At 44.4% G+C, this 16,732-nt stretch overlaps 1 protein-coding gene across 4 annotated transcripts in view; it reads right to left on the bottom strand.

Moving 5' to 3' along the window:
• The window catches only part of Large1 (LARGE xylosyl- and glucuronyltransferase 1), a 533,170-nt gene extending 524,328 nt beyond the window's left edge, over positions 1–8,842 (bottom strand). For all 4 annotated transcript variants that reach the window (XM_038312791.2, XM_038312792.2, XM_038312793.2 and 1 more), the window contains exon 1: positions 7,810–8,842. The gene's annotated coding sequence lies outside the window, so the exon portion shown is untranslated. The remainder of the gene's footprint in view (positions 1–7,809) is intronic.
• Positions 8,843–16,732: the final 7,890 nt, after the last annotated feature.

The raw sequence follows: 16,732 nt of genomic DNA, 5'->3' as shown, positions 1-16,732 counted from the left end.
TTACAGAGATAAGCCTTCAGAGAATTTATTTTGTTGATCTGAAATGCCAATGGCAAATTAAAAAGAAAAGCTCTGTAAAGTGGCTGCAGGTAGTCCAAGTTCATCCTATGTACACTGGGATCTGCTGAAATGCCCCCCTCCCTGATCACTGCACCTCAACAGTGAAAACAGAGCTACCCTTTCATTCACTAAATTGATCATTCAGGGTTGATACTGTAACTACTTACTTCAGTGCTTAGTAAAGCACCAGTCATCTTACTAGAGGTAGGAAAAAACCACCCCATCCTTCTGCTTGTGTCTCCCAAGGAGAACAGTAAATGCCTCTCCCATATAAGAGCCAGTATCTGTCAGCAAAGCTGGAACACACTGTTGGCTTATTAAGAATCCATACAACTGTTCTGGAAATTAATGTAGGGGGGTAGTGATAGCTTCCAGTCAGTCACACATGTCAACCTTATTCAAAAGAAGAAAATATGCATCTATATGTCTGAAGCAGTAGTCATCACTAACAATAAAATTAAACACTCAAGACCCAATACCTTATAAATAATTTTTAAAAACCTAAGAAATGCACACAAGGCCTTATGCTTCAGCAAATCCTCCTAATGCTAATGCTACTACCATGGAGGGCTAGAGAGATCGGCCAAGCTATTTCTTTCCAATTGACCTTGGTAATACAGAAAAGGACCCAGTTAAAAGCAAAGCTCTCCCAGTAGTCAGGACTCCATTTCCTTTGGCATCTGCTACCTGTCCAAAGCAAAGCCCCATAATGTGACAAGAGCAGCTCAAATTATGGATGAGACTGTACTTTCCATTCTACCCCAGCCTGTGATTACCTGCAACTCCAAAATTACCTCTGCTGCCTTAAATGCCTCTATTTCACTTCATTCCTAGAACAAACTCTCTTCTGAGGACTTGATAAGAGATATAGGTACTTGGGGGTCAGAGACAATACAATCACAAAACCCCCGATAGGACTGTAGCAATGACAGAAGTGACAACACACACATATACACACTTTCATTGTTTTGTTGTTGGTGTTGTTTTTGGTTTTTTTTTTTTTAACAACTGTGAGAAGTGAACAAAGAAAATGGCTTCAGTGGCTAAGAGTTCGCTGTCAAGCCTAATGACTGAGTTCCATCCCTGGGACCCAAACACTGCAAGAAAATTCCCAAGAGTTGTTTTCTAACTTCAACATATGTGCCCTGGCACAAGTACAAATGAATACACACCCAATTTAAGAGAAAGACAAAAAAAGAGTCAAAACTGGAAGTATGAAAGTCAGAATCCGGGGAATACTTAGCTAACTTAGTTACTTGCTCCGGTGGCCAGTTAGTGAACTTGACCATTTAAATAACTCCTGTTCTGTAACACATCTGATATTGGGCTTCATGGCAGTAAAACATTCTAGTTTACAACTCAAAAGTCTTGATATTACCTAATAGGTGAATCTCCTCAAAGTGTCCCTCAGGATTGTATTCATAAAATAATTTCAAATACAATAAAAAAGCAGCTATTAAATGGAGGCCCAAAATAAAAATCCTTTCATAGCTCAAACAATTACGTACATTAAATTACTTGGTTTTTTTTTTTGTTGTTGTTGTTGTTTTTCGAGACAGGGTTTCCCTATAGTTTCTAGAGCCTGTCCTGGAACTAGCTCTCGTAGACCAGGCTGGCCTCGAACTCAGAGATCCGCCTGCCTCTGCCTCCCGAGTGCTGGGATTAAAGGCGTGCGCCACCACCGCCCGGCAAATTACTTGGTTTTAACAAAAGATTTTATATGCCAAGTTTTCAAATACAGGACTCCCCAATTTAGCTTCAATATTAACATAATAGTACAGATTCACAGGTTAACACTGCACTTGAGATTTCTACTTTCCAATAAGCAGTGCACTCTGCCCAAGGGGGACCAGAACCAACTCAAAAACAAGTTGTGGTGCACTCCACTTGACTTGACTTGATTTCCACACTTTTATCTTTATAGAACCTCTCCCCTACAAGGTCAAATGGAAGGACTTCCTTCTGAAGGTATCAGGCAGAAGACTATAGAAGGGTCAATTCTTGTTTTTATCTACTTCATTTTGAAACAGTTAAAATGATCATTGTTTTTGCTTTGTTTTCTTTTTATCACAAAGCTCTTCTTTCTCAAGTAGTACCTAAGTGGTGTAGGGGGTCCTTCTGTATCAGATGCCATGGTTCTCCTGCCCAAGAAGGACGCTGTTTAGACTCAGGCCAGGGTTAAGCTAGCCGGGTGGCGGGAAGCAGCCCAATTCTCCTTACTACACCTAATGACTACTGTAACATTCCAGGGTCAATCTATCTGCAAGCAAGCTTTTTCATATATTCATGGCCTCATGTACAAGGGGTTCTATGAAGTTTGCAACAAAGAGCAAAGGCTGACATTCTTCTTAAGCACACCTTTGTATTGGTCAAGTCTCTTCCAATTTCAGAGCAGAGAACTAAAGCCCTACTTGTTGATCCAAATCTCACCATTAACTAGCTTAGGTTAGGCCTCTCCCTCTTCAGGAGTCTAAACTGCTAGATATAAGGTAAGCAATGCCTTATGGACAGATGCTATCCAGAATCAAGAGGATACTGGGTTGACTTAAAGCAATCCATCCAATACTCGCATAGAAGATGCAAAGCAAATGAGCAAGTACTAAAAATACATGTAGACACTAATACACATACACCTTTTATTACCTCTGTCCTGGCTCCTGATATTAATTAAATATACATGGTCCTGGAAATTACAATTGCAACTTGAGTTTCTATTCTTTCTAATATCCCGCAGAGAGCATAGCTCCACTATTGATTCTCTTCCTTACCACATGCAGGCAGTCCTAGAGAGTCTAGACTAAGAGGATTTGCCATTAGGTATGCAACCAGCAGCAGACAGAAAGCATTAAAAATTGTGTCCAGAGCTGGAGAGTTAGCATGGCAGTTAGGAATACTTGCTGTTCTTGCAGAGGACCTGGGTTCAGTTTCCAATATCCAGAGACAGCTTATAAGTCTATAACTCCAACTCCAGGGAATTCCGTGTCCTTTGATGTGGGATTCCCCTCTATATGCTGTGAATACATTTTATTAGCACCAGTTAATAAAGAAGCTCCTTTGGCCTATGACAGGGCAGAATATAGCAAGGCAGAAAATCCAAGCAGAGATAGAGGAGGAAAGAAGGCATAGTCAGAGAGATGTCATGTAGCTGCCAAAGGAGAAAGACACCAGAGCCTTACCAAGTAAGCTACAGCCTCGTGGTGATACACAGATTAATAGGAATGAGTTAATTTAAGATGTAAGAGCTAGCTAGAAATATAACTAAGCTGTCAGCAAAACAATGTTGTAATTAATATAGTTTCTGCGTGATTATTCTGGTCTGAGCAGCCGGAAATTATAGTACAATCTCTATTTACAGTCCTTTCTGGAGCCTGGGGGCACAGGCATGTATACAGTATTTTACATTCAGGCAAGACACTCATACACGTAAAGTAAAAATAAACCTTTAAATAAAATTAAGAATAAAAATTGTGACTATATTAAACATGTAGACATTTTTGCTCTGTCATTTACTTTCTAAACATCACACTGTAATAAATATTCATGTACCATTTACATTGGGGTAGGTATTATAAATAATGTAGATGTTATAAAACTATATAGGAGGTGTACATAGTTTTTATGCAAATACTAGACCATTTTAGAAAAGGAGCTTAAACATCTGTGAAAATTGGTATTAAGGGGAAGAAACCTAAGAATCAATCACCTACAGAAACCAAGACCAAGGAACAAACTAGAGTTTACCACTGCAACACACAAAGGTTGACAGACATGTACATGCATACGCCCATTTTCAACATTAGAAAACTCTTCTAACAACAACGAAAGTTGAGACTAGAATGGAAATGATTATAATACTAAAATGCTGTTAAGGTGTGAAACACAGCCATAACTCTATCTGGCTCTAAGGCTGAGAAAATGAATTTAGTCTAATAGGAGACAGTTTGTCCTCACCGTACTGTATTATGCGTTAAGTAACTGAGTTCTTTATCGCACTGTTGTGTAAAAGCACAATGAAACCCCAGATGTCATTCATGTACACAGAAGGCACATCTAGGGTTGAGAAGGGACCCTTTATTTGCATGCTAATAGCTTTTGAAAGGACATGAAAAATTCTACATGGAGAACAACGGACACCAAAATATTTGTCTATGTTTAATAACAATATGGGGTAATCAACTAGTATTCTTGGAACTTGCCTGACAACCATTTTTACCCTCTTTTGATTATACAGAGCATGAGGCTAAGATGCAATCTCTAGCATGGGGTCCTGTTAAGTTACTAACCTCCCAGTTCCAAGTTTTCCTTTCCTAGAAATTCTCGTTTTCCAGCTGCCATTCCACATGATTGATGTACAATGGGGTATATGCTGCTGTCTCCCTTATTCCCACTAATCTGGGAAACTAAAAGTCATCTTTGAACACACCTGCACGGTAATATTCAGCTTGCAGGAGTGGATGTCTGTCTGTTACCCATGACCAACAATGAGCCAAATGAGGAACCTCCAGGACCTGCACACAGGGTAAGGCACTTGTAACAATGCTCAGAATCAATCACTACTTTCCAATAGAGAAGTGTACAGCAGTGAAGCCACATAACCCAAACCATCACTATTTATTCCTGCCTGAGAATCTCTAGCCACATCCACCTTGTTCACCAACCCTACAGAAGGCTGGTATTCTGCCTCAGCTTCCTTCTCCACCTCTGCCAAAGGGCTTCCCTCAAATTCATAAGACTCCCTCCACACCTTAGAACCACAGATCAGATGTTCTCAGGCTTTCACAGGTTTTTACTCAATGACAAGTATAACCGCATTCCCCTTTTCCAATCTCTTACCTCTTAGTTATATTACACCTATGAGATTCAAACTGTAAAGCCTTAATAGAAGGTAAGACTCTATGTTTATCATTCTTCCTAGACCACAATAGCAGTACTCCTTAAACTACCTACATATGCATTATACTTTTTGAGTAAAAGGTTGCAAATGGAATCTAACAGACCCCAGAGTTCCAGGCAATGAAATGACTTGCAGAATTTTGCAAGTTCCAAACAAAACTTAATTCTACATGCTGAATCAGGCTTCAGCCTCCAGTAGTACCTATATCTTGATGTAATTTGTCCTTTGAGTGCCAATATTTTGTAATGGGCAATCTCTTAAGACTCTTCCTTCTTACCTTGTATGTCTTTCATAAGAATTAGCTGCTATGCACAGACCAGGGCCAAAGGGCTTTGTTCTTCAGGGAAATACAATTATCTTCTAATTCTGCTAGAAGAGTCCCAGACACTAATGATTTAACACTGTTAAAATTGCAGAGAGCATCTAAGCCCAACCATGCTGTCAAATGATATGTTACCATCTGTGTAAGGAATGTACTTTTAAGAAGATGACAGCAAGAAACTTGATGGAATTAATCTCAGAGATGTTTTGAAGAAGTGTTATTTTGAAATCTGGGTCATATAGTCCAAAAGTCTCCCTTATCTCCCAAGAAGGAGGGGATGGGTATGTCATTCAGTAGTAGTATGAAGCCATGAGTTTGAACCACAGAACTGCAAAGGGGATGGAGGGATAGTTACAAGTAATATTAGGTAACTTAAAATTAGCATGACCCTATGAAAAAGGGAGGGGTTTACAGGAGACTATCTTCCCAACATGTATAGTCATTATATGCTTAAAACACTATAACTGAATCTGACCAGCTTTTCCCATAACACTTTGTAGTTAACAACCAAGTTGTCCACATGACACTGTACATTAAACCAGGCCCACCACCTAAATATTGGAATCCATTCACTAGTGCAAGCACAAGTTGAGTACCAAAAAGTTACAATCATGATCTTTAACAAAAAGCCATGGCTGTTTTAGCATCTGTTCATGGTCTTTGTGCTTTGGTGGTGGAATAGAAAACCAGTCCCGCCTAGTGTCCTGTAGGTGGCTGGAGGGCTGAGACATTGTGAAAAGCAGCCTCCTCCGTCAAGCATTGACTAAAAAACAGTTCAGGAAAGGAGAACCTAGGAAAACGTTGGAAACCTAGAGAAGAATTCTCATGACCTATTAGAGGATTAAACCTTTGATTTTATTTCTAAGGTTCTTCCAGTTTCAACTTAAAAGTCAAAGGAATCCTTATCCTCTCACATCAAAAATATTAGTCCACAATTCAGACCACTCACAGGCTGTCTGTGCTGACCCAGGTTGGAGGGAATCTCTGCTTTAGAACCCTCACTGTCCTACTAAAGGAGTTTGCTACCTTTCTTTGACACTGGCAAATTCTGATAGCTTCTGTACCTCTGAATGGAATTAATAGGTCCCAGCTAGATAAAATGTGTGTTCTCCTCAAGCAATTTTCACTAAGGTAAAAAGCACACTTAAAAACTAAAGGTACACAAGAGATGTGTGACACCATCACCCAAGGGTTCCTGAGTTGGGAAGGCAGGAGAGGCAAGGAGGAACATTAGCCTCAGGTTACTGAATCCACCAGAGAATAAGCACTTTGGTAAAAAGCACACTTAAAAACTAAAGGTACACAAGAGATGTGTGACACCATCACCAAAGGGTTCCTGAGTTGGGAAGGCAGGAGAGGCAAGGAGGAACATTAGCCTCAGGTTACTGAATCCACCAGAGAATAAGCACTTTGGGTCCCCACCTATGTCAATACAGGCATCTGCATTTAGGTGATGTGCCACCCCCACCCCTCTCTACTCCTCGTGTCCCCTTGAAGGGAGAGTCTGAGTTCTTTCTTTAGAGACTTATATAAGACCCTGTAAAACTTCCTGTGACATTCACGGAAAATGTAAGCTGCTATCTTGCTCCCTAGGGAGATCATTTTAAAGGACTGAGTGACAAAATTCACAGATTCAGAATTCAGCAGAAACCTACTCAACACAGGTGCATCAGCACAGGAACAGGAAAAAAACACATCCCAATTAAACAGGGTCACCCAGGGGATGGACTGGATGTGCAAAAGACAATCTGTTCCCTTTGGCGTGACCCATTTAAAAGCAGATTGTTTCGAGGAAGCCCATAAGTTTAAAAAATCTCAGTCTGGCAAAGACATGGCTTGTAGAAAGATCTGTGGTTAAATAGTGGGAGCGTTTCAAAGCGATGAACAGCATAACTTCATGATGCTCAAACTTTAGTCACCATCCCAACGTCCAGAAGCAATGGCATTCACAAGAAATTCTGTCTAGAACAGAATGCATCAAGAATAAACTTCTTGATCACTACAAGTTTAGTCTAACAGGAAGAATCAGGTGTGTTGGCTGTTCTTCCTCTTGTGGGTATTGACACAAACCATCCACTCTAACCTAAAAAGCTTCTTGCAAAATGTGGATGCACACCTCCAAACCATCCTCTCTTCAATTAATTGCAAAGCAAGTTCTAGGGGCAACCCATCATGAAAGGCGAGTAGGTGGGCAGGGCAGAATGGTGGGAAGGGTCCCAGGGTGGTGGGAATACAGCACCTCCAGATGTTAGAGAACCCCCACACATACACATCCCACCCCACCATTGTCTACCTACATCCTGTTCGCCTATAGCCTGTCATACCCTGAGATAGGTCCTAAGAACACCAGAGATTTAGGGTCTTCAACCTCCTGCTTTTCCAGAACTCAAAGCCAAGTCAAAAACGGTGTGCCCTCCCTCTTCCACAGTAACCTAAGCACACCAGGTATCAGCCACAGGTACGGGTAGCTTGTTAGGGCACTTCTCACCAAATCGCCTCACAAAGAGGTTCTCTCGCAATCTAGGGCTCTTACCTTGGCCTTGACTACCCAGGAAAAAGAACACTCCGGAAGAACTGACACAGGAAAGCTTGCTGTCACTGACGCCTAAGAAATATATGGGGTCCGGGTCGGTATCCCAGCAGGTGCTGTTTTAATCCGACGGTCGGTGCCAAGTGCAGACTTCGGGACAGCCTTAGGCTCCAAATACCACAGGAAAGGTCCGGGTAGCCGCGACTGAGCACTGTCCCTTCTTTCTCTTCCTGGGCTGCTGCCGGGAGCTGTGTCTTGCCAAAAAGACTCTTCCAAGCCGGGAGCGTCTCGCGTGGGCAGGGTGGGGGGAGGGCCTGGGGCGGCCCAGGGTTGGGTCCCGCGGGAACCAGCGCCAGAAAGAAATGCGGAGCGGACACCCTACCGGCTCTACCTAGCCGCTTAGCCCCTTCAGGGCAGGGCCTGCCCACAACCCTCCGGCGAGGCGAGTGAGTGCGGCCGCGCCCCGGCACCAGCGCCCGGGCACGGGTACAGCGACCAGGCCAGGAGCTGCTCAGCGGGCCCTGGTGGAGAGAACGGCGAGCGTGCACAGGGACCGGCCGTAGCTGGTCCCAGTGACCCCCCCCCCCACACCCGGGCCTGCGCGCCCCCCCGCGAGGGCACGAGAAGCGGGAGCTGGAGCGGGCCTCGCCCTGGACTGGGGCGCGGGACCGGGGACTTGGGGCCGAGGTAGGCGACCCTTAGAAGGTCAGAGTCGCCGGGGCGCGACAAGCGGGACGCAGCACTGTGGGTGCGGGGAACCCGGCGGGCAACCCCCACCGCCGCCGACGCCTCCGAGACGCGCCGGCTTCCCGGAGCGCTCGGGTTTGGAACAGCGAGTCGGCTGCAGCCGCCGTGGGCAGCCTGGAGCTGCGAGCGGAGGGCGCGCGATCCCCGTTTCCCGCGCGTGGCCGAGCGGGAACCTCTGTGCTGGTACCCGCGTGGGAGCGCGCTGGCGGGCGCTGGGGTTCGAGCTCCGGGCCAGTCCGGCGGCCGCCGCGTGCCTAAAGCGTCCGGCTTGCTCAGCAGCTGCAGTGACTGTGTGTCAGTGTCACGTCTGTGCAGCTGGGGGGGAGGGGGGGGGAAATGCAATCGGGACTGGGTTCCGAGCAGGGGAGGGACCGGAGCCTGCCTCGGGCCCCGCCCCCACCCCCGTGACCTCACGGACGACCAATGGACAGCGTTAGGAATGAACGTCTCAAGAGCCCGCCCTACCTAGGTTCCGCCCTCGGCCAGGCGCCTCCCTCCACTCCTTGGCTCTCTCGACAGCAGGAAAAAGCAACACCCGGAGCGGGGATCCCGGGCCGGGTCGTGGGGAAAGAGTGCTGGCTGGAGCTCCCCACCCATGTTCCCCCACTTGGGCCGCTCCGATCCGCTCCGGGATTGGACGAAAGAGGGGGAAGGGAGGCAGACCGAATCCGCAGCTGCTGCTGTAGGACTGCCTGCCGTGGGGGTCACCGTGCCACCCACGCTTTTACAAAATAGTGGTCTTTAGGAAGTAGGAAGTTTCTCCTGCTCTTTCTTCTGCTGGGGGCACGGCTATCCCCTAGGTGGACAGGGTATGGGGCTGCTGGAGCTGCGAAAAGTCCCAACAGAAGGTTTTGACTGCATCAGTTAGGATTCTGTATCCAAGAATCCTCTGCAAGACATTTTTTTTTCAGGGGTATTTACATTTTGGTGCCCTCCCCAATACACACAGATGGGCCCCTTTCTAATTTTATTCTTGCTCAAATCCCCGCGTGCAACATCCCACTGGAGGGACTTCCAGCCTCCTGGTGTTAATGGTGAGGTTGGGGAGATGCCGAGAACCCGCCCATGCAGCGGAAGGAGCGCAGGAATTTGGTCACGGTAAAGGGGACGGACTGTCCCTCGGTGCGTGTGTGTGGGGGGGGGGGGACCATGAGGCTGAAGCAGAGTCTGGGAAGAGAAAGAAGACACTGGCGGATGGACAACTCCGACTGGAAAACCGAGCTCCGAGAGCGCAATCCAGCTCCCAGGTTTTTTCCTCAACTCGGTCCCAGGGTTTCTGGGGTCCCCTTCTTTCCCCCACCCCCACCCCTGAGTCTTCACCTCTCCTCCACACTACGAGCCGAGCCATTGAGTCTCCGCTTTCCCCGTGCCTCTCTCTGCAGGCAACCCACACGCTTTCTTTTAAAGGCTGGGAAGGATGGAGAGTGGAGGGGTGAGCAAAAAAATGCCTCCTAGCCTTTCCTCCCGAGGTGGGGAACCACTCTTCCCTGGGAGTCCGCTCCTTTCTCACACACCCTCACCCCGCTAGCTCTGGCCTTGGTACTTACACCCCTTGGGCGGTCCTTTGACTAGTCCAACACTCTTCTACTCACTCCAAGTTGACCTCCAGCCTCTAGAAACCAAGACCCCTTCCACCACCATCAGGGTCTTTCCCCTAGTTCCCGGTAATATTTACCTAATCAGTGGTAGCCCCAGTGGAGGAGAAGGCGAAAGGAAGGTAGCGATTGCATAGCAAAGTCCCTGGCAAAAAATTAAAAAACGTTTGCTTCCGAGCTTCCGTCCATGCTGGGGCCCTGATATTTTAACTCTGCAGGGATGACTTTCAACGTGAAAGAAAGCAGTCGTATCTGGTGTTGATATCATTATTGTGCCGGAGAAGAACATTATATGATAAATTATCTATTATCCTAGAAGCCATTAAAGTGTCAAAGTTTAATGTCAAGCCTTTAGCTGCCTTGAGCTCAAAGGCAGCTCAGTACTTCCTCTGACGTACAACTTTGTTCTAGAACGACCAGAAAACAAAGAAATCATTTATTTTTTATTTATTTATTTATTTATTTATTATGCGGAGCGAAAGACTTTCCTACTCTGTTCCTCCACCCACATACCAGCTCTCGCCCTGGATTTTCATAGAGATAAATAAAAGATAAACTTTTAATTTATCGCCTCACTTCACTTCACATTAATGGTGTAAAAGTGCATTATTACAATACATTAGCATGTTAATAAGGGGAAGGGAAGAGAGTCTTGGAATTTACAAGCAAAGGAGAAACTCAAAAGATAAAGAATGTGGAAAGAAAGCTCTCCACTGTAATAACACAAAACATCTTGTGTAATAACACAAGAGTGATACCTTGTCTAGATCTTTGAAAGATATGAATAGGGTGCTGGGAGGGAGCATTAGTCACTGGGATCAGTGAGGTACCATAGTTACTAGGGGTTTCATGAAGTTGGCTATCGTGGGCCATTAAACTCCTTAGTTGCTGAAAAGCTTCTATCACCTCAAGGTTCCAGTTGTACAGCAGCAGTGTATGTAATAGGCTAAAGGGAGAATGTGTTAAGACTGTTATATCCCACAGACAGCACTGGTTAATTCCTGTCATAGGAAGCTCCACATTTTAGTTTTTCCCGTAGGAAAACTGTTAAGCTCTTAAACCTCCCAGTCTAAGTGTGTGTGTGTGTGTGTGTGTGTGTGTGTGTGTGTCCTGAAGTTGGAAGTGATTGCCTAGAAGTTATAGGTCTTAGAAACAAACAAAGATATAAATGTCAAAAAATGATTTTGACTTTGAAATAATATAGCATGAAAAATGCAGGATAAAATATGTAAGAAAATATATCTGTTATTTCTTTAAAAAAAATCAGCCTAGGACTGGAGAGATGGCTCAGGGGTTAAGAGGACTGACTGCTCTTCCAGAGGTCCTGAGTTCAATTCCCAGCAACCACATGGTGGCTCACAACCGTCTATAATAAGATCTGGCTCCCTCTTCTGGCTTCCAGGCATATATTCAGACAGAACACTGTATACATAATAAATAAATAAATATTTTTAAAAAATCAGCCTAGGTTTAACTGAGCATGGAAAGTACAGTACCCTCTAAACCAACTGCTATTTATCCTCGCACCAACATTGCACCTGTTACTGAAAAGTCTGACCCCAAATCTCTCTCTTGGTTATCTTTTTCTCCTCTTCAATAGGGTCATACAGAACTCATCTTAAGAAACCAGAGGTCTTAAAATAGCCACTAGGGGCCCCTAAACGCATCTCTCATCTCCCTGGTTTCTGACCTGCTTTCCTGAGTACTTACTGCAACTGGGATCTAAAGAGAAGTAAAGAATGAGAATGGTGTGGAGACAAATCAGGCCTTTGACTTAGGAGTCAAGAATTTTGTTTCTACCTTTTCTGATATCTAAAGCCCTCATTATTCCACAAAAAAATATTTTGCATCCATTGATGGCAGCATCTCAAAGTCAAAGCAACAGTGTCTACCTTTCCAGACTAGACTCAGTCTCTGATATGGTACATTTTTCTGACTATCTGACTATTCCTCAAAAGCTGGGTAGTTAGACTGAATCTTTGCAGAGAGAATACCTAACAACTTGAATACCAATGCAGCTACCAATAGAAGTCAAGCCAACTTCAAAGTGTGTGTGTGTGTGTGTGTGTGTGTGTGTGTGTGTGTGTGTGTGTGTTTTGTGTGTAGAGGGCAGATGTCCATGTTAAACTTGCCAGAAAGCCACAAAGAGCTTCCTCTCTCTACCTCCTCAACCTTAGGATGACAGACACACACTACAATGCCATCTTTTTATGTGGGTTCTAGGAATCCTAACTCCAGTCCTCATGTTTGCAGAGCAAGCCATTTACCACATTGAGTCATTTCTCCAGCCCCACCTTGGAGACTAGGTGGTACTGAGTTAATGATGGCATTAGTGGGGTGTTAGTGCTGTAGGAAGAACAAAGACAACTGATACTTGAATACAGTGAGAATGATTCAAGTTGGAAACTGCAGCAGAGGACACTGACCAGTCAAGAGGGAAAGGTTGCAATATCTTAATAATGTTGCATTTGCCAAAAACAACTAAATATCAGGTAACCTTAGCAATCAGATAATCTCTGTCCCCCATCTTACCACTGAGTAAGGTTAAGATGTCCTTTTTGAGAGTTGAGAATCGAAGAGTACCCATGAAGCTCAGGTTAGAAAAGCTGAATTATTCTCCAACCAGTACTGGAGAAATAAATATCTGTTAACAATAGTCTATGTAGACATGTTTCCAATGAAAATTTACTCACCAGGCATGAAACATTCCTGTCATTCTGGCCAATAATAAAAAGACATTCTTAGGCAAAGTAAAATGCACCCATCAGGGAGACAAAGGGAAGAAGCCACTTTACTTGGTGAAGAATTAAAGAATGTTAATATATTAAGTCATCAAATTAACACTAATGGAAGTGTAATTGGAACATAATTTAACTGAAAACCAAGCAAGTCCAAAAGTGAGACATGAAACAGAAAATGAGAATAAAGTCTTCCTGTATGAAATGAAAAAATATTTTATGTTCTCTGCATCATGTTCATTAAGTAGGTTGAATACAGGTGATCCCAAAATAGCAATATTAACTTCTGGGAGACTTTCTACCTCAAACTTCAGAGCCTTATAATTAGAATGGATTTGGCTCTAGATGGAAGATGCAATTGTCTGTAGGGGTGAGGGTGTATTCACTCTTCGGCTGTGAGAGGCCATAAGAGTCCAACCTTGTCAGGTAGATAGCTCCCTGGACACCTTTAAAAAAAAAAAAAGAAAGAAAAACAGGAATGTCAGAGCCCTCTCTGGAAAAAGGATACATTGGTGCTAGAGAGGTCAAAAAAAAAAAAAAAAAAAGACAAAGCAAAATTCTCTTCTCAGGTCCTGGCAAACTAATGTGGCATGACCCTAAGACCAAAATATAAATTATAAACATGTTCTGGAAATAATAGATAGGGATGTATAGCTTTTGGAATTGGTAAATGAGTTAAAAGGGTAGAAATGACTGGGTGGGCATGTTTACAGGCCCTGCTACCTGCCCTCCTCTATTTGTTTACAAAAGAAACAAAAACCTGCAGAGTGAGAACACCTGCTGGTTTAGTAGGAGTGTGCTGGAGCCTGGGGTTCTGCTTACTAAGCAGAGCTGTCCACAGACCACATCTTGAGTAGGATGTAGAAAATATCCATTAACAGTATCCATCCTCCTTTTCCTATTTTGCTGGGTCAGGATACCTCAAAAGGTAAACCCAGAGGAAAGGATATGAAATTGGAAAGTAACACAAAAAAAATGGAGTGGTTTCAGTGTCACAGCAGCCATGTGTTGGATGCCCAATGTGATAATATACATAGGTGGGCCTTTAGGAGCTAAGTAAATCGTAAAAAAGCTGCCCTCATGTATAGGGTAAATGGCAGTTTTATAGGAATGCATGAATTTACTCTCCTCTGCTCTTCTGCCAGGTGAGGACACCAAAATGTAGGGGAATGTGTTACAGCTGTGAAGTTGCATAAACCTCTGAATGGGTAGAGCCTCAATTGGGCAGCTCTGGCGGGGTTCCTGTTATGCCCAAATTCATGGGGTCCCCACAGAAGCCAACAAAGGAGATGAAGTCCCATATGTAAAAGCAAAGAACTTTTATTTTAATCAAGCACAAAGTCGGTCTCCCCGCATGTCCAACGTATTGGAATTTCTGGAGAGCCTTGAGCTCAATTAGAATTGGGTTTTTATAGTAGTAAAGGTGGGGGTGAGGGGTTTCTGAGGTTCAGGACCTCTGATTGACTGACCTCTATCTAGGAGTGTCCTGGTGAACGTGCACTGTCAGGTGATCCTATCTACAATGGTTGGAATGCCAGGCATTCCTTTGAATGGTCTGTTCTTGGGTGGGGGGAATCTCAGCTTGTGGTTCCTCCTGCAGTCAGGTATTGCCTCAGGTTAAACTACTGAGAATCAGGCCTCTTATTAAATTTATCAATGGCCAAGTTCTACTCTGGAAAAGAACTTCCTTTGGTTGACCTGTCCATATTTAAGCTTATTATGGCTGGCTCCCACAGTTCCCAGCGACCCTTTCTTTTCCCTTCTACCTCCACCCTATGAAAAGACATAACTCCTAACTCTATTATATAAAGAAGACCCTCAGCAGAAAGAGAACTGGATACTGCCTTGAACTTGGAGTTCCCAGCCTCCAGAAATATAAGAAATACATTTGTATTGTTTATAAAGTACCCCATCTCAGATATTTGGTTATAACAGCGTAAGTGAACCAAGGCATGGGGTAAGGGTGTAAGGAAGTGAAATAGAGAAGGAAAAAAAGACTAATAAGGGATGAATGAAGAAGTGCTCAGCCTGAGTCAGCCCTGAGAGGATGCTGAAAGAGATGGCACATAATAGTGTCATCCAGAACTTTCGATGCAAAGGGAATGATCTATACCTTCACTCTTTAACATGGTAGTCACTAACCCATGTGACTATTGAATATTTAAAAAGACGCTCCTGTGATCCTTTACTCAGTTAATTGATTTAAATTAAAGAAGTTATTCAAGACTTAGTGGCTACTGTGCTGGACACTGCAGACGTGGAACACAGCTCAGAAGTATCCCACCAATCTGAAAAGCTAGAGCAGCAATTTATCCATCAAGTCCTTTCATGGGTTAATGGTTGCCCCTGGCAACTGACTAACTCACAGCTTTTCTTCTCTGTTCTTATAGGCAGAGAATCACCTCAGAAGAGTTCCCAGTGCTTAAGGTGGGAATGTTTCAGGGTATAGAAAAACTGCCCACCATGGTTAGAAGTGATCACCAAGGTGAACCTCAGGGAGTACAAAAGACAATGACATCATTTGCCATAAGAAGTGCTACTGATGAAACTTAGTTAAAAGAGGGCCAACCTATGTAAGGGACACACACAATCCTGCCGTTCCAGCCACTCCAGAACTAGAAGTTCATGCTAGGCCTCAGCCAGCTTCAGGTTCACCAAATGAAAGACCCCGGAGTGGGGAGACCCTCACTCAAGTCTCGGGATAACACGACACCCAGGAACTCACAAGAGACCATCCTTGCTGCAATCACACGAGCTTTATTGACAGGACAGGAACCAGCACACTGGGACCAAAACTCATTTCCCATGCAGGGGTAGAGGAGTTCAACCCTGAGAAGCTGGGAGATGGGGTATTTAGGGGAAACCACAACCCAAAGGAGATAGGGAGGGCATTGAAGGGGAAGCCTAGCCAAAAACCTTGTTTTGTAAGGCATGTCCCCCTTGGTCTAAAGGCGTGTCCCCCTTGGTCTAAAGGCGTGTCCCTCTTAGGCGTGTCCCTCTTAGGTGTGTCCCCCTTAGGCTAATATTGACTTATAAAATCTTGCGGCCCTGTGGCCCGCCTGCTCTTTGTTTTCCTGCCCTCCTCGCTGGAACCTTGGATTTGTAAGTTCACTTTCCTTTCCTTTATTAAAACTGAATTATATATATTAAAGTTTGTCTGGTGAATCATAACTGCCGATCAACCACGCACCTTCATTTGGCGTCCAACTCTGGCATTTGGGAGCCTTCAGCTCCAGTTCCCACACTGCTTGGCAGGGATTCTGCCTTGGGCTCTTGATTGCTTCAGAGCAGTTTCCCAGATTAGCCTGTCCCAGCCCCGCTTGTACGGAGCAAAGGACGTGTGTGTGTGTGTTGGTGACTCAGTCCGAGCTCGCTAACCCCTCAGGCAGCACCAGTCCCGGCTGAGTTCGGCCTGGGCCCTGACCTGCCGGAGACTAGCGGATACTGCTGGAGTCCCAACATTCGAGCTCCACCGGTACTGCAGACTCAGTTTGGCCGAGCGGTTACTGCCCTCGCCACCTACTGGCAGGGAACGGTCATTTCAGGTAAAATTTCTTTTGATTAAAAAAAAAAATGTCTGACCATATCACCATTGAAAGCTTCTGCAGTCTATTTAATTGTACTATGGTAGAAATATTACAGGATACATATGATATTCCCATAACTTGGATGTTTATAGGGCTTGCAATTTTTCTCGTATTTGGTTTCTCCCTTACATGGTTTGAAAATAGAAAAATGATAAAGTCCTTACAGAATGAAACCAGGATTCTTAGGACAGAGGTTGAATGCTTAAGAAAGGGCACAACTGTTTTGAGTAACAACTTTAAGTCGGTCGAGGTATTTGCA

This window comes from Arvicola amphibius, chromosome 15 (assembly GCF_903992535.2).
Source record: "Arvicola amphibius chromosome 15, mArvAmp1.2, whole genome shotgun sequence".
NCBI lineage: Eukaryota > Metazoa > Chordata > Mammalia > Rodentia > Cricetidae > Arvicola > Arvicola amphibius.
The sequence above is the reverse complement of the archived record's forward strand: the minus strand, read 5'-3'. Positions and strand labels throughout refer to the sequence as shown.